The sequence below is a fragment of the Ambystoma mexicanum genome, chromosome 5q (assembly GCF_040938575.1).
Source record: "Ambystoma mexicanum isolate Mex_15411 chromosome 5q, UKY_AmexF1_1, whole genome shotgun sequence".
Lineage (NCBI taxonomy): Eukaryota > Metazoa > Chordata > Amphibia > Caudata > Ambystomatidae > Ambystoma > Ambystoma mexicanum.
The window spans coordinates 981,153,827-981,172,644 of NC_090933.1; positions in this window are offsets into that span (position 1 = coordinate 981,153,827).

Here is an 18,818-nt window from a genome sequence, read left to right on the forward strand (position 1 = left end):
TTATTTGGTTTGAGGAGGGGATGATTATGGATTCTCCGAGCGATATCAGGAGAGAGCCTACCACATATGCCTCGTTCAAAATGTCGAGTAATGGGGATGTCACTTCTCCCACAAACTCTTTATGAAATTCACTTGGAAGCCCCTCTGCTCCAGGAGATTTACCTGTCGGTAACCCCTTTTTTGTGGATATTAATTCTTCTTTAGTTATGGGGGCCTCCAATAGTTCTATCTTGGCCAGGCCTTCTTCAAGTTGCGCTATGGTTTCTGGTGGTAGCGCTAATCATATCTCGTTTAGTGTCCCTCTTATAAAGCCAGGCCAGTAACCTACCAGGCTTATCGCCCTCTGCGTGTTGTTGTTCTATGTAATTTAGTTTGCCTAGTCTGTCCAAGCATTTTAAGCATTCTAGTTTCAGTTTTGTAATGTCTGGGGTATGTGTTGTATTCCCTGCCTCTTTTTCCATTTTTATCAGTTTGCTTTCCCCCTTACTCAGATCATTGGTGATTTCAGCTTGCATCTCTCCTGATTTAGATATGGCTTCTCCTCTTATTACTATTTTAAAAGCTTCCCAAAGTATGTGAGCCAATGCTAAGCTGCCGGTTTTTTGTTCAAAATAAGTATTGATGCCTTCTCTCAGGTGGTTGCTAAATATCTCATCTTGCAAATCTACTCTTCTCAGTCTCCAAGTTGGGATGCATGCTCTGTGGGGAACATCCTGCCATACAATCAGGAGCAGGGCATGATCTAATGAAACTCGTGCTTTCTATTCTGCTTCAGTAAAATCACTAACGTTCTCTGAACCCGGAAAGGAATAGTCTATTCCGGTGTGTATGTTATGCGGGCTGAGTAGTATGAGCAACTTCACGAATTTAAATGAAGTCCACGCCAGATGTCCCCCAAGTCAAACAAATTTAATAAGGTGTTTAATGTTTCGGCCGGGGGGGGGGAGTCGGGGTGAATTTATGATTAGATCTATCCAACAATGGCTCTCAGGTACAGTTAAAATCTCCTGCCCATATTATCGTGCAGTTCTGTAAGGGCCTATCCTCACATACAGTGATCTGAAGAAGGTACAGGTGCCTTATTCGGAGCATACGTATTCATGATACATATTTCTTTATTTTCTAGAAATCAGTGCACTTGGATCATCCTGCACTCGTTGTCTGCAGTCATCTTTAGTATTCGAAAGGGCACTGTTTGCGCTATCCAAATCCACCCCCCCAAGCACATGCAGAATAAGTTGATCCTGTTGTGATACCACCCCATTTCTTAGTGAGCGTACTTTGTCTATCTTTGATAAGTCTATATATGACTTTTAAATGAGCATATATCAGCATATATTTAAGGTGGGCTTTTCTGGGTCTCTCATTCACTGAACCAAACTGCATTCTGTGCATTTGCACTTGTAGGGTGTAGTCTGGGTATGCCGCCAGTTTTGCCAATGCTCTCTGTATCGTGCCCCCCTTTCTGAAAAATTACAGTTTTTCTCTGTCCTTATAGTTAATTATCTTGGCTATTATCAGTCTGGGTGGAGCTCCTGGTGGAGGTCTTTTGATTAATGACCTATGCATGTGTTCTAATGTAAAGCCGTGGGTCAGGTTGACGGGTCCTATTTCTTCTAACAGCATGTTCCCTACGTATATCGTGGGATCCGTACCTTCCTCGCCCTCCGGTATGTCAATTATTCTGACATTATTTCTCTGAGCCCTTCCTTTGTGTCTCTAGCTCTATTTTCCAAATTTTCAACCTGTTGTTATAATGATCTGATGGCTCCCAAATTGGTTTACATATTTTCTGTGTTCACTGTTACTTATTTCTCTAGTGTCCCAGTTCTTTCTGCTAACGACCGCACATACTGTCTTAGGGGACCAACATCAATAAGGACGGTGTCCATTTTAGATTCTAATGAGGATTTCAAAGCTGCTATGGCCAGTAGGATTTTCTGTTCTCTCTCGTTTTGTTCTGTCATAGTCGCTTGGGGCAGTGGAGCTCTTGTGTGGCCATTAAGGCTTTTGTGTACATATCAATTGCAGTTTGTTTTCCGTTGCTCTTGGTTGAATTGGAAGGCATATGGAAGGTGGGTATTATGAGCAGGCTTTTATATGGTTGTGTTGTATGCCCCCTGGTCTTCTGGGCTGCTTGGTGCATCCACCAGATAAAGTTGGCATATGATCCTCACTTAGCTATGCTTTGCTGCAATGGGCGTGGGTTGCCAAGCAAGTCTATGCTGTTTTGTAGTCAATCTGGCTTCACCTCTGGTTCTTAGTCCTGTATGGGCTGTGGGCACTGTCTTAAGTAGTACGATGTCACCTCACTCTTTTATGCAATGTGAGTATCCAACAGTGATTGTGGGCGACCATATGTTTCATGTATGCTGGTGATTTATACAGCTGAGGTTGTATTAGGCTGGAGTTGTGTACTTGCTGCTGTACGGCGTGCCCAGGTTCCACTGAAGTCACTCGATTCTATGCTGGTGTGCTAAAAGGAACACTACCTTTTCGGAACACTTTCCAGCCAAAGTCACTAAGCGGTTCAGTCCTATACTTTGTCATGTACAATCCCTTTACAAACGTATGCCCCAAGGTGGGTTGCTAGTACTAACTGAAGTGGTAGCGCAGTAGTGTTAATGTAAACTGCCCACACCACAACCGATTGTTTGCAAGCATTATCTCCTCATGTGGAATATTTCATCAGGCTACAAGTCGCGTGTGTCGTGTGCGCCACTTCAACTACCGGGTTCTTACGCTGGTATCAGCAAGCCAGGGAGCTGCTTATATCTTGCGCTGTCCCTCACCTCTGCATACTCTGGAGTGACTTTCTCCTTGCTCCCCAGCGATGCAAGGCTCGGCTGGCACCGGCCTCAGTGTAGCTTACAGCGTGCTCCCTATTGCACGTCATCCGCTGCAGCATTCTATTTATAGCAGGGGCTGGGTGCGGCTGGCCAAGCACTCCCTGGGTGCTGTGTAGTCACTCCAGGGTGCTAGCATGATCCTGCGTAGGTCCGCGGCTGCTGTTATGCGCGGGGCACCATTTTGGCCTACAGTTACTGGAGTCCTAGCGCAGAGGGACAGATTACAGGATACAACACTGGGATCAATTATTCCGTTGGTGTTCCTTTTGCCTAATCTGCAGATGTGGGCCCTTGGCTTGTCTTTACTCAGCACTCACAGCACAGATCAGGATGGATCAAACTGGATGCAACTTCATGGCATTGCAGTTGTCCACACCCCTCCCATTCTTTCTTTTCATTCTTGGGAGTGTGATGATTATTGTTACACCAATCATTATCACGTTTCTCTTCCCGGGTCTCCCTTTCTCGCCATTCCCTTGCGTGAATTGGGGCTGTGTCACTGGGACGGTGTTCTCCTACTTCGCTTCTCTCATTCTGGTCAGGATGGGCTGTGTGCTTAGCTCCCCTGACTCACTTCATTGTGCTTCTTGGTCGGTGTTATCGGCTATGAGTGGTGTTTCCTCTCTATCCCTGTCTCGGCCACCACTACTCTATGCTTCTCTCGCTCTCGGCTACTTCTCGCACTCTGACACGCTTCAGCGTAAAATGGCATCGGCTCAGAGGGGGGCTTCTTCTCTCTCTCTGCCTCAGCCACCACTTCTGGGTTGCAAGTCCTTCTTGGGACCACCTTCTGGCTGACAAACTCTCTCTGAACTGTCCTAGGAACAGTGTGGCTCGAGCACTTGTTCCTCCCAAGTTATCACATGCTTGGAAAGTAGCATTTTCTTGCGTTTACCAGCATCCCTTTCACAGCTGATTTGAAGCTCCCGGGTCTCTCTCTCATCTGCTCTCTCTCTCCTCCCACTCTTATGACACTGCTCTGGTATTTACTCAGCGTATTGAGGAAGTCTTTCTTTAGTTTCTGAGTCATATTCATTATGACTCACTTGGGTTTCTTCGTCACAGTACCAGGCAGGTACTAATCTTTAGACAGGACATCAAAGAAGCAAATGTACAAAGATTCTTCCTGCTTCCTTTCAGCAGGCTTGCTGTTGGAAGAGTATGGGTTGAGATGGAAAGAGAGTTCCCATCGGAATGGTAGTCCTTGTCCCCATGCAGGGAGTCTCTACCAGTGAGGTCCCACATGCCTCTACCCCTAGGGAGGAAATTACGTAGCAGGCTCACCTCCCCAACCTCACAAGGAAAGGCTCTGGAGAAAAGTGACTGATTCCCTTGATTCATCACACTTTCCAGACCTTAGTCAAACCTTCTTACAGCCATTGGGATGAAAGTCAAAAGGGTCTGGTCTATGCCAGCAGCAACTTGTTTGGTCAGCTTCTTCATTACGCCTGCTCTTCCACTCACACTCATTCTCTTTCCGATCTGTCTCCTTGTCTGTGTCCCACGACATGGCCAATATCTCAGAGCTCTGAGCTCCTTTCTAGTACTTTTGTGTTTAATTATTTAATGGATTGTCTGGTCCTGACCATATTTACCTTTACATTTTGGTGGCTCCTCTATAATGGTACAGTCACCCCTGGCATAATGGATTCATTGCTCCTTACCAAATGTCCCAGGTGTATGGTAAGTTACAGAAATGTCCTGTGTTCAAATAGAGGAATGAGACTGAATTTCGAGTTCATTTGTTAGCTAATAAAACTTTGAGATAACTTTCAATATCCTTTATACACATGGCAGGGAATGCTTTGTTCCTTATAATACATGACCACGGTATCAAATCATTTAAGACTTATGTCCAAAGTCTCAAAAATGAGCGCAAATGAAAAATGTGCAGACATTTGCAGGTGACCCGCGCATTTCAGGGGAGGCTGGCCAGTAGAGCAAAATGTGCTGGCCAGCCCACTTGCATATGTTAGTGTGAAGATAGCTCTCCTGACACTAATGTATGACTTGCTCCCAGCACCCATATGGTTAATGTGAGTGCATTTCACAGAGAAAGGCCTTTAAAGGGTATATAGCCGTGAATTGGGAGGGCCTTTTCTTTTTCGTATCCATGTTTGAAGGATGTAAATGCAAATGGGACAGGAGCAGTTCATAACGTTGCTGTCACAGTTTAAAAACATTGCCTGACAGAGTTAGGATAACCCTCCCATGCAATATGCATCCCCATGTGCCTTCCCCAAACATGCACTGGGGAATGTCTAGGTTTTCGGCCCATTTTATAGCACATCTGGTTTGTGATTTTGCGATATTCTTGTAAATGCTAAGACATGCCCTTGATTTTCACAAATGGGCATAGGGGAGGGGTGAAAGTGGATATCTGTTTGTGCATATCTGAGATGCGCATTCAGATGCCATTTGTGGATTCGATTGCTCCTTTTTTGGGCAGAGGTATGCATCTCATCATTTGGGCCCAAAACTGTTTTTGGAATCTGAGCCGTGGTCTCTGCTTGCTCTAATGTAAGTGATCTTCCTGTATTTGATTCACATGGAAAATGTATAATCTGATCGGTTGAAAAGAAGAACACTAAGGGCCTCATCACGAGTTGGGCGGTAATGCCAGCGCTAATAGCGCCAGCGTTATCGCCCCTACCGCCAAACCCATCGGCGCTATTAGCGCCGGGTCACGGGTTTGGCGGAATTGGGGAGTGGGGAAATTTCACGCTCTCACCGCCGACGGATTTCCCGCCGACGGTATGAGCGCGAAATTTCGGCAGCTAAGAGCTGGGGGAAATCAGCCGAAGCCATGATTTAGCGGACCCTTACATCCGGCGGTAAGAGCGCTACCGCTGGATTTAAGGGTTACCGCCAAACTCGTGATGAGTCCCTAAATATGCAACTTATAATGTGTTACAAAAAATATTTTCAGCAGTTTAATACAACAAATTATGTGTTTTCAAATTAGTGACTTCTTGCTCCCCTGTGCTAAGCTCCATTAGTACACAAAATAAACACAGTGACATAAATAGATCCTTATCGATTAATGGTTGCAAAGTGTCACAGAAATCTATTCCAAAGGAAAGGAATCTGATGAGCCAATCAAAACGTGAGTTTTTGACAACAATTTGAACTTGGGTGTGCTTTTACATCTGTGCATCTCCATTCTGTGCTTTTTTGTGCTCTCTGGTAAAGTCAATCTTAAGTGTGTTTTTACATCTGTGCTGTGTTTGTGCTCTCTAGGAAAGTCAATCTTAGGTATACTTTTACATCTGTGCTGTTTTGTGCTCTCTGGGAAATTTGAATTTAGGTGTGCTTTTACATCTGTGCATCTCCATTCTGTGGTGTTTTGTGCTCTCTGGTAAAGTCAATCCTAGGTGTGCTTTTACATCTGTGCTGTTTTTGTGCTCTCTGGGAAATCTGAACTTAGGTGTGCTGGTTACCTATTCCTTTGTAGTGTGTCACCTGCCTTGATTCTTCTTGTTGCGTTCACTACTTTGTGATTCTCCCGGCTGTGCTCCACTCATTCTCTCTTCTCAAATTTCACTTCCTCCAACTTTCTTCCTTGCACCCTCTACGGTGCTTTCGATTTCTCCCATCTACTCCAACTGCTACTCTATCTCCTATCCTATCCCTCTCACTAAATCTGGAAGGAAATATTTCGAGAGGGGTATCCTGGTCTCCAACCCAGGTCTTCCTATCACTGATACCTACATCAATGCTTTTTCCAGACAGACTCTTACAGACATCCTCTTTGTCATTCCCTCTCCAGACCTATGGACCACTCACATGGTCTCTGTCCTCTCTCTTTTTTCTCTCCTCCCCCATTAATGGTGGCACTCATTGGGAGATCCTCTTGGTCCCCTTACACTCCTCCAAGACCATCATAAATGTCTAGCTGAATGACACCATCTTGGCCCAGGGCCCTCAGCCCAATTTCCTCTTTTTCGATAGGCATCTCCCGTGTCTTATCAACTTCCTTCCTTCTCCTGCTACTCCTACCAGCACCTTTATGGCTCCTCCGTTACCTCCTTCTTCCGCTGCATCTCTGGCACCCTGCTCTTCCTGTCTGGCTACTCTGACACCTCCCTCTACAACCTCTGCTCACTCTCAGGCCCCTGTACCACTTACACAGGGTGTACCTCATGCCTGTACCCCACTACGGAAGTCTTTAAAATGTGGCAACCTGTTCCACGTCGCTAATATAAACTCTCGCTCTGCTATCAAACACTCCTCTGACATCTGCTACCTCCTCGAAGAACTGGTCCTTGATGTCCTCGCCCTCACCGAGACATGGTTCACGACCAGCTCTGTCACAAGTTTTGACACTCTCCTCCCTGATGGCCACAAGATCCTCTCTGAACCCAGAACCAAGCATTCCGGAGGTGGAGTAGCTCTGATCTTTTCGGAGTGGGTCCCTGCTTCTGTCATTCCTACGCAGGCTTACTCTTCCTTTGAAGGCCTGGTCTGCAGGCTCTCCATTTCTACTGGCCTCTCTTTGACTGTGGCCAGCATTTACAGGGCACCTGGCCAGGTCGCCCTCTTATTCTCAGAGTGAGCTGACCTCTCCTCTTCTCTCCCTGCCTCTTGCTCTCAACTTCTCCTCCTCAGAGACCTCAACATCCACCTGTAGGCTTCTAATCCCTCCTTGGGGCTCTTCCACAACCTCTGTGACTCTCTCTCTCTTTCCATTGTACCCTCTGGTCCAACACACTATAAGGGGCATAACTTGGATGTTCTCATCTCCTCAGACATCCCCCGATCTAATCCTCTCACCACTCCTCTCTCTTAGACTGACCACTTTCTGCTCTCCTCTAACCTGACGCTCTCTGTCCCCCAGGCTAAGCCGACCCCAGCACTGCCACCTACCTTCTCGGTCATTTGGCCCAAAAAGTGTGTGTCAGTGGATGCCTTTGCTGCTACTTTTCCCACTCCTGCTGCTGACTCACACTCTGACACAGCCCTCTCTAACCTACATATTTCTATCTCTTCCTCTACCCCTCATAACCCCTGTCTGGCCGCCTATCCCTCTACTCCTCCCTTCTCCTCTTTCTCACTAACTACACCTGATGAGATTTCGAGACAAGTTCGATCTATGAAAGTGTCATCCAAGCAGGTTCTCCCCTACTCCTCCAGAGCCATCAAGGACCACAGTGACACCCTCACTCCAGCCTTAGCCAATTTCTGCAATCACTCCTTTGCTACTGGAACTTTCCCCTTCTCCTCAAGCGCTCTCTTGCGCACCCCTCCATAAAAAGCCTTCTGCCGATCATACCTGTCCGGCAAACTATTGCTGATCTCAATCACTTCTTTCCTGGGCAAACTCTTGGAAAAGCTGGCCATCTCCCAGCTTGCTCTCCACACTGAAGCTGTTGGTTGTCTTCATGACCATCAGTCTGGCTTCAGAGCAGCCAGAGGCATGGAAAATGCTATCCTGAACACCAGTGAAAGTCTGCTTACTAATCTCGATTCAAATCTTCCTTCTGTCCTCATCCTCCTTGACCTTTCCTTTGCTGTTGTCATGGTCAAGCACGTAATCCTGATCAATTGACTCTGTGAGAACCTGGGCATCACGGATCAGGCCCTGGAGTGGTTGTCCTCTTTCCTCCTGGACTGACCCTCCCAGGTCCAACTTGGGTCCTTTCTCTCCACCACCTCTCTCTCCACATGTGGTGTCCCCAAGGGCTCTAACCTCTCACCCTGGTTCTTCAATGTTTACTTTGCCCCTTTGGTCCATCTTATCTCTACCTTCTTCTCTAACGTTCAGTGTTATGTGGACGACACTCAGCTCTCCTTTAGGCTCCCCTCAGCCTCCTCTCCCGCTAATTCCTGACTGTCTATCCATGATTCAGGATTGATGTGCCTCCAGCGATCTCTGCCTCAATGCCAGTAAGACAGAGATTCTTTGCATTGGGACCCCAGCTCCCGCTTTCCCTCACCCACTCTGGCCACCCTCCTTTGGCCCTCTTCCTTCACCTTCCTGTGAGGCTAAAAACCTTGGTGTCATCTTTCACTCCACTCTCTTTTTCTCCCCTCACATCACAGACCTTGCCAAGAAGGCCCACTACCAAACGCACCTCCTCAGAGGTATTCTTTCTTTTCTCACTTTCCCCCTGAAGCTCACTCTCTCCATAGCCCTGGTTCTCTCTAGGCTGGACTATTGCAATAGCCTTTTTCTCAATCTGCCTTCCTCTTCTCTCCGCCCTATGCAACTAATCCAGTACAGGACTTCGAGACTTGTCCTTGACCTCAAGCCCAGGGACCCTATATCTGCAGTCCTGAAATCTCTCCACTGGCTGCTGCAAAGATCAAGTTCAAGACCCTCTGCATTGTCCACAAGCTTTTCTGGGGCCAGGGCCCGCACTTCAGCCAACTCTCTCTTCCAAAACACGTTCCTTCTTGAGCCCTTTGCTCAGGCACCTCTAACTTTCTGAGGGGCAGACACTTCACCAGGCAGAGAGTGGGGGTTAGATCTCTCTCTTCTGCAAGTGCATCCCTCTGGAATGGCCTCCCTGTCCATCTCTAACTTGAGCCAGACCACCTGAAGTTCCAGAAGCAGCTCAAGACCTTCCCATTCGCCTCTGCTTTCTCTCTCCCATGTTGACCTACCTGTCTGCTGCACTGACTGGTGGTCTGGCTAAACCCACTGGGTACCAGGCCCTGCCATGACCAGTCACCCTTACACAGCTCAGGGCCTACCAAGCACTTAGGGGCTCTAACTGTAACCCCACAATCCCCTGCCTCCATGAAATTATCGAGAGATGCGCTGCCCTGGCTGCACTTACTCAGAGCAATGCCACCCTGATTGCACTTCCCTTCGCCCTCTACCTGGCACTTCCCCTCTCCCCCCCTGCACTTTGCATTGCACTTGCACGATCTGAATGACACACGGCCTAGTAAGATTGTTTGTTTTGTCCTCCTTCTGTCTTCCCTCCCTTGTCATATTGCGCCTTGAAACACTTGTGTACAGGCGTGTTATAAATGAATCATTATACCATATCATAACTAAACTGTAATAATAGTAGTGATATCACTAGTATTTCAGGTCTTAACCTGCCGGAAGAAGATTACCTACAAGATTGTTAATGATATTGAAGGCTTACAAGTATAATAAGGATATTATGTACAGGTTTTCATACAGATATTACAGGGTGTCGAGGATTATGCATAAAAATTGCAACATCTCAAGCATTCTCATGCATATCTCATCGTTCCAGCTGATTGATCTTATATGCAACAATCCATCCTCCTGAAATCTTTTTACATTTATTTTGAATCTTCATAGCTCAACACACTCATCTTCATTGCTACAAGCCACAGGTTTAAGCCATTTATGGAACAAACTGTTATTTTTTATGGCAAAATACCATAACAGTGTATTCTTGATGGAATTACAATGGGATTTTACAGAGACAGTGTTCCAAAACAAACCTTGAAAAGTATTTAATTGATTCCAGGATAATGTAAAGCCTTCTATTAGGGCAGTGCTCAATTTTCCATGTTGTCTTCTGCTTTGTGGCAAATTGTGCTGAACCGAAAACATGTGTGTTATGATTACATATGCAATGTAATCCACAGCCATTAAGCACCTTCTAAGACAATAGTATTTCACAAATTCATTGAAGTAAAAAAAATACTATTGTTTGAAGCAAACTACTTACAATAAATCATTCAACAGCTATGCTAATTCCATTTAAAAAGTATGAGATGTTTCTGTTTTGTTCTTTCCAATTACAATTGAGCGAATAGATTAAGCATCAAAAAGGGTGCAAAACAAAGTCCCATTTTCGGGTTTAGTAGATGGAATGGTGCATTCATGAGGACCAGGTGCCACCACTTGGTGATTTATGTAGGCCTTGGAGGAGGTAAACTGAGGAATCTTCAGGACCCCAAACCATACTTAAACAATGGTGTTCATCCAATTTTCCCAACATTGCCCTGCTGTGCCCCGCTTTCCCCATAAGCATCTATTTTCCTTCAGACTTCGTAGGGACAAATGTGATCATTACAATAAAGTGTGTCTTTCATTGAACAGGTTTGTCTTGAAGGTTTGGTGCAAGAACGTTTTTCTCACATATACAGCTGCATGTTGTAAGGTGGAATGTGGATGTATGCCAACTTTCCATATATACAGAGAGATGTTCTGAGGATGGAACTGGTGGCAGTTGGAAGAGGGTGTAGAGGCCTAGGAGCGCTGCGCCAGGCTTCCAGTGTAGGGTCATTTTGAGGAAGCATTACATTCTTGGAAATGTACCTGTTCCCCCTGGCTCATCACCTTAACTCGCAACGTGACATAGAAGAGCCTGTGTGCCTTTGACCCCCACCTGTGAGGTGTGCACACTGGATCACTGGGACCGTGTGCAGTCCCGCACGTCATATAGATCAGTCATCACAAAGGCATCACGGACATGACACCCTAAGCAGGGGATTCCTGGGTAACTGCCAGTACTGAGCCTTGAGACAGGGAGATCTAGGAGATAGGAGTAGAATTAGAATTCCTTAGTCTGAAACAATTAGCCAAAGAGGTGGATGGCCCTGCAGAGAAGATAGAGGCAGACATCCAACATGTCCTGATCACCCCAGTGTAGGATAAAACCACCCTGTCATAGGCATCCAACATGATACAATTGGAACAAATAGGAAAGGCCAGGGAGAAGACTACCCAGTGGAGAACAACCCAAGCTAGTGGAAGCAGACTATCAGAACTTCTAGCAGAGAGTAACTTCTAACAGTGTAGGGATCCCACTTGCTCAGATGACGAAGAAATACCACATTCCTCTCCATTTATTGGGGCCAAACCAACTGCTGCTCGAGATCCAGTTCAGACAAGGTGGGAAGAACTTTTAAGGATACTGGTCGAAGGTCATCTAAACATCAGCCGCCAAGACGAGCAGACTTTTGCATCTTTACAGTGTGTGATGGCACAAACAACCTGTGGCACCCCCAAGTGTTCTATAGAAGCTCTACATTGGATAAGATCCCTCCACCATCACCATCAACTTTGAGAGGGTTGTCAACACTTCAGGTTGGCATCAAAACTGCTGGATTAATTAGATTTTTCCCTTGTTGACAGGAGAAGCACAGCAAGCATTCCAAGCCCTAAACCTGGATGGACAAACCCAATATGAAGAGCCAAAGTGGGGCAATTTTGAAAGATCTGGGACAAGACTGAGAGCTTTATCAGTTTGAGCTCCAATATCGTTACCTCTGTCAGGACAAAAATCCCAGATAACTATCATATTGAATGCAAGACTTACTCACGATTACAGGACAAGGCCTATGAAGAGGTAAAGGAAATACTGGTTTTAGAAGAATTCATAGATTCTCTTTCCTGTATGTCAAAAAGGTCTTTTTGCAGCTATATGGGCCCACTCTAGAGGAGGTCATTCAAAGCGTTGAAGCTCACCAGCGGGCAATGCATGCCTGCTGTGGGGCCAATATAAGTAATGGATGTAAAACATCAGGGAGCCCAAATCTGAGGTGACCTGGACCTCATTACTCCGAATCCAACCGAGGGCAGAGTCAGCATGTCAGTTCCCCTAGAGGACCAGAAACATGGACCTCTCACAAGACTGTAGGTCAACCAGTGATACGCCTGTGTGAAACCAGGAGAACTGGCCCTGTTTAGCCCAGAGAAGCTCAAGGAAGAACCCATGGAGATTGGTCACCTCCAGTGTGGTCCCAACTTAGCACAATAAGCAGAAGATTCAGTTTGGTGGACAGAGGAAGAACCAGGACCTGAAAATCTAGCTGACCTGATCCCGGAACAAGCGCAAGGCCCAAAGCCAGTAGCGTCGGCAGTTTGCACCACAGGAGATAGCGACAGGAATTTCCACCTACGCGGTGAAGGCACTTCTGGACTCTGGGAACAAGAACACTGCTGCTCGGGCCAATATGGCAGATTTAGAAGACCTAACACCACATTACCTAATGCAAATTGTGTGCATCCATGAGGATATGGGCCTTTACCCGGAAACAGCCATCAAATACCTTAAAAAAAACTCAAGGGTCGTAAAAGACTTTCTTTGGGATGGGTTCAGTTAGCCAGCAGTCAGGGACAGGGGGAAGAATTAAGAAAAAGAATGAAGGTGTGTGACAAGGCCAGTACCATGGCCTTGTCAAGAGAGGGTTAGAGCCCCTCCCAGTTAAGGGTGGGGGATATACAGGAATGCACAGAGCCACCCATCTGTTACAGCCAAATCCTCACACAAACCTCTTGAGTCCCCTAGACTGGGGAAAACTGCTGATTTTGTTTTCGTCAGGTGAGATCCCAGTGAACTATGTGGCCAGTTAAGAGGCTTAGTGGGTGTGTGAAGTGATTCCATGGCAGGTGACACCCGGAAACAGTGTATGAGTTGAGAGGCATGCATACATATAAAAAGTATTAGCATTATGTGAAATTTTTATATCCAAATATGAAAATCAGAACTTTGCAACTGTATATTCTACAGAGATAAGACAAAATTGGTACACAATTTACCCATTGAATGATCCAACAAATATGATTGTACAAGCTGTTTGATACACAGAACCTACATGTATAAAATCTGTAATTCAGTGATGTCAAATGCTAAGAGGAGGGGTTATGTGGAAATTAAACCATAATTGTAGAAACACACTCCTATATCTAGCCTTCCTATGTGAAAGAGCCAATAGGAAAGGAGGCTATTGGAACGTTGTCATTTTCCCATGGGTCTGGAGACCAGTCAGATACACTGATCAATGAGAACCAGAAGCACTCACCTTCCCCTTATGGGGGAGTTTCCTGAGTATTTAAGCTCAAACACATAGGAAGAAGGTTTTATTTTAGAAGACAGCAGAGTAAGAGTGCCTGTCTGACAGGAGAATAGCAGATGTGGATTCAAACTGGATTTAACGTATGAGGGAATCTCCTTAAATGGGCATTGTCACAAATTGGACTAAATGCAGAGGCACTCCTAAAGAAGGACCAGCTTGCCTGAAAGGGAATTTGGGTGAAGGTGTGCAGACTAACAGTAAGATATTACCTGGGAGAGCTGTGTGAGGCCTGTTTATGTACCTCCCTGTCCTTCACCTTTAAAAGAAAATACAAAATTGAGTTCCATGAGCCCATATTATTTAGACAAATGTCGATGAAATTATTTTGTCCCAGACAGCTTTAAACAGCATTTTGGGGGAACCTATTTGCACGTTATATCACTGAAAGGAGGAATTTAGTGCAAGGAGTATGTGCTTTGTAATTTAAAATCAAAATATAAACCCTAGGTAGTATCATTCTCATAGGGCTTTTCTCCTGCAATTTGGGATCTCTGATGGCCTTTGAAATGTCATATTGAATTGCGGAATGACAAGTCTTTTGATTGGTGTCTGCCATAGTAAATAACGCAATTGGCATATATTCCCTAATGAACACATTGAACAAGGATGTTGAGAGGATGAACCTGATTAATTGAGAATATGGAAAGAGGTAGGCGCTGCCATACTAGACTCTGCCACCACGGTATTCTAAAAGAATTTCTACGGCACCCACACCTTTAGAATTATTTGTAACAAATCCAACATCATAAAAGAGTTAAAAAGGAGTATGTATACCTACACTAGACATCATCATTTGTTTCCAGCATTTTAGATTTAAATGTGTCCAAGTTTTAGAGAATCTTATCTGAGTTTTAATTATAGTAAATTGTTTTGTTTAATACTTTATTCTGAGAACAGCTCACGGTGGATGTGCATTTTAAGTAGACATATTTTTCTGCTGTATCTTTGTCTGATCTAATTTCTCTAATACCAAATCAAATGTTGATTTTTGTGCCTGTGTTTAGAGTGAAGTCAAATATTAGACCAGTTCTACATTAAGGTGCATCTGTATTCTAATAGTAATTCAAGTGGGACATAAACTCTCAGATTATTTTGATGCCATTTTATTTAATATTATAGCAAACCAGTGGGATTCTTATCCCAAAGTGAGGATGAGATTGTTACAAGCTAAATATTAACCTACACATTGTCTGAGATCAGAAAGTGATGCTCAAAACATTGAAGGTTAATTGTGTGCATCTTGTTTGTAGTGGGTTTTAATCTTCCTTGGATAGAGTATCATCCAATTGATATACATATAACTAATCTAACACAGGAAAACGTGGGAGAACAAGAGGAACAAGCTGAGTTGGTCAAAAACAGAGAAGCAGAAGAGAATGGAGAGTGAAGATAATACATTTTTTTTTAACTTTTATTTATTTAGCTTGGAGACACAAGAACAGGCAGGTTACATACAAGACATATACAATCAGAGCATTGCAGGCATTACAAACGTGCAGAGGGAATACAAGAACCGGTTCACACACATAAGGGGTTTATCCGAGGCCAGAGCGAGGCTGGAAGGGAGACAACTCAGGGGGAGGGATAGGAATGGTGGGGGGAGAGAGCTGGAGATGCAGGAACTGAAGCAGTGTCAGTAGGAGACATGAATGAGCGAAACTTTAACCAGATATTCCTAGGTCTTGAGTGGGCAGGTTGTTGTACAGCCCAGAATTCTTCGGTGTCTGAGGCCCAAGTGACCGCCCTGAGCCACTGTGCATGGGTAGGTGTGGTAGGCCGGAGCCAACAGAGTAAGATGGAACGTACTGCGAGTAGCATACAGAGGCCAGCCAGTTTCCTGGAGTCTCGGCTGAGTTTGGGGAAGTCATGGAAAAGACATCTCATTGGGGATGGAATGAAAGGATGTTCGAGGATGTCTGCCATAGTGGAGCATACTGTGCCCCAGAATTGGATAAGACGGGGGCAGGACCAGATCATATGGATGTAGCCAGCATCATCACAACCACACCTGAGGCACCTCGGGGAGAGGTCATTCGAAATATGGTGCAGCCTGCTCAGAGTGTAGTGGTACCTATGGAGTATCTTGAACTGGATTAGTTTGAAGCGGGAGTTGAAAGACACCCCATGAGTACGTGCGCACGTATGGGCCCACAGTTCGTCAGTAATTTCCAGTCCAAGGTCATCCTCCCAAGTATGTCTTAATTTGGAGAATACGGGGGCCGATCTGGCTTGTACGAGGGAGTAAAGTCTGGAGATTTTGCCCCTCATAGAGGTGGGAGAGGATAGCTCTGTAACTATAGGCTCATCGGGCGGTAACGCCGGAAAGCTGGAGTCTTTATGTTTGAGGATTTTCCTGAGAGATGATTTTTGAAGCCAGACGGATGGTCGCCGTCTCAAAGAGGGTAGGAGATCAGGCCACTCTATGAAATTGCCCTGGTCAAAAACGTCTCGGAGTAGTTCATATCCAGCCTCAGCCCACCGGCACACGATAAGAGCAGGTACGTGTGGGGCCTCTGGGAGGAAGTTCCAAAGTGGTAGGTTACCATGAAAGGGATGGCCGATGCCTAGCAGTTGCCATGTTTTAAATAGGGCCAGAGACGGGCAGGCCACCAGGTCAAGGGAGTCTAATGCCATCGGCATGGGAGTGATTATCAGGGAGCGAACGTCTCGGTCGCTTACCGATAGCTTCTCAAGTCTTACATGGGGAGGGGGTCCGATGTGTTGAACCAATGTGACGTGTATTGGAGTTGTAAGACCAGCCAGTACTTGAGAAAATCGGTAGCCCCAAAGCCGCCAGCCTCCATTGGGGTGGCTAGGATCCTGAGTTTGAGCCGGACCTGGCCTGAGTGCCAAAGGAAGGTGTTAAGGGTATGAGTCAATGCCTGGAAGAACCCACTACCCGGCCACTGGGGGATATTGGCGAACCTGTATAGGAGCTGTGGTAATACTACCATCTTCAGAATCCCTATCCTGCCTGCAAGTGAAATCCGAAGTTTGCTCCAGCCCGTTGACTTTACTGTAAGGTTTGTGAGGTATTTCTGGTAGTTCTCCTCGTAAACCCGTTCGGTGTGATGAGACACCACAATGCCCAGATAGGTAAAGTTTGATTGAGCCCATGTGAATCCCAGGGTGTCAAGGGGAGGGGGTGTGACGGCAGTGAGCAGGAAAAGGGTGGATTTAGAACAGTTCACTTTGAGACCAGAAATACGGCCAAAGAGTACAATATCTTCCAAGATCGGGGCCAAATTGTTGTCAGGGGAACAGATGAAGAGAAGGGCATCATCGGCATACAGAGACACTATATCTGAGGAACCGGCAGTACGCAACCCCCTGTGTGAATGACAGTGGCGAAGCATGTCCGCAAATGGTTCCATCGCTATAGCGAATATTAGGGGCGAGAAGGGGCAGCCCTGTCTCGTGCCCCTAGCTATTTGAAAGAGGGGGGAGCATCGGTCTTCTATGCAGACCCTGGCTATGGGGTTGGAATAGAGCAGTCTGACCCAGGAGAGGAAGCAGGTATCGAACTTGCATTTTTCAAGTACACGCCAGAGATATTTCCACGAGACAGAGTCGAAAGCTTTTTGCATGTCGAGTGTTGCTGCTACTGCGTGGACATTCGGGTTAACCCTGCTTATATTGGTAAAGAGGCGTCTCAAGTTCAAAGAGGTGGAGCGTCACGGGATAAATCCCGCTTGATCAGGGTGAATAATATGTGGCATGTAGGGTGCAAGGCGCAGGGCTAGCAGTTTGGCATAGATCTTGACATCCCCGTTGATAAGTGAAAGTGGGCGGTAGGAGCCGCATTTAGTGGGGTGTTTACCAGGTTTTAGTAAAACAGTTATTGTGGCTTCTCGGAGCAAAGGGGGGGAACTGAACTGTTCCCACTGATTCCTCCCATAGGGCCATTAAGCGAGGGAGCAGGAGAGATTTAAAGTGTTTGTAGAATTCAACAGGAATGCCGTCTGAGCCTGGGGATTTGCCGGAGCAAAGTGAATCTATAGTGTCCAAGAATTCCTCGAGGGTAAATGGATTCTCAAGAGAGCCGATGGTCTCAGGGGAAAGGATTGAGAGAGGGAGATCATCCAAATAGGAGTCAATCTCTAGTGTAGGGGCGCTGTCCGCATTAGCATATAGGGATTCATAGAAGGAAAGAAATTCAGAGTTAATATCTTGCGGTGATGTGGCCAGGGTGCCATCAGGTCTTTCTATACCAGGGATGGGCGGGGCGCCAACCTCTCGGTGGAGGAGCCTGGCCAGAAGCCGGCCTGGGCGTTCACCCTCGCCGTATTTCTTCGCAAGGCCCGGGCTGTCCAGAAACCTCAGTTCACGGTTCGCAAGAGAGCGGAAGGTGTTGAGTTCCGTACCAATTGATGCTAGGATTTCAGGAGTTTGATGTAATGAGCATTGGGCTTCCAGTGCAGACAGCGTAGCCTCACTCTCGGCAATATCTTTGCAAATTGTTTTAAGAATGCCATTTTCTTTGGACAGGGCAATACCTCTAATATAGACTTTGAAGGACTCCCAGAGGGTGGCCTGCGAGGACACTGTGTTGGTATTGAATTAAAAAAATTCCTCGATTGCCGTCTCCAGCTCGGAGCTGAAGACAGGGTCGAGTAGGGAGTGATGTTTCATTCTCCAGTGTCTGGTTCGGTCGCGATCCGGGCCCCAGCACAGAGTAATAGTCACCGGTGAATGATAAGCGAGAGTTCTGGGCAGGATCGTTAAGCGGGATATATTCCTTACAAGAATGTCAGACACTAGCCATCTGTCAATTCGGGAGTAGGAGTCGTGCACAGAAGAGTAAAAGGAGAAGGAGCGGGAGTCGAGGTTGAGAAGCCTCCATGCGTCCACCAGGGCCAGTCGGGGGAGAGATAATAGAGTAGTGTAGGCAGCCTTGGAGAGTTGGCGGGTCTGGAGCCAGATCTGTCCAGGTCCACATCGAATATCGTGTTAAAATCACCTCCCCAAAGGATTGGTAGCAGCGGGAAACTGTCAAGGAGGGACGTGAGGTGTAAATAGAACTCCGGATCATCGATATTAAGGCCATAGATATTTAACAGGACCACCTCCTTACTTTGTAAGGTAACCATGGAGTAGCACATATCTGCCCTGGGGGTCGATTAGTGTAGCTATATGATTAAACTTTAGGCTCCTATGAATTAGAGTCATAACCCC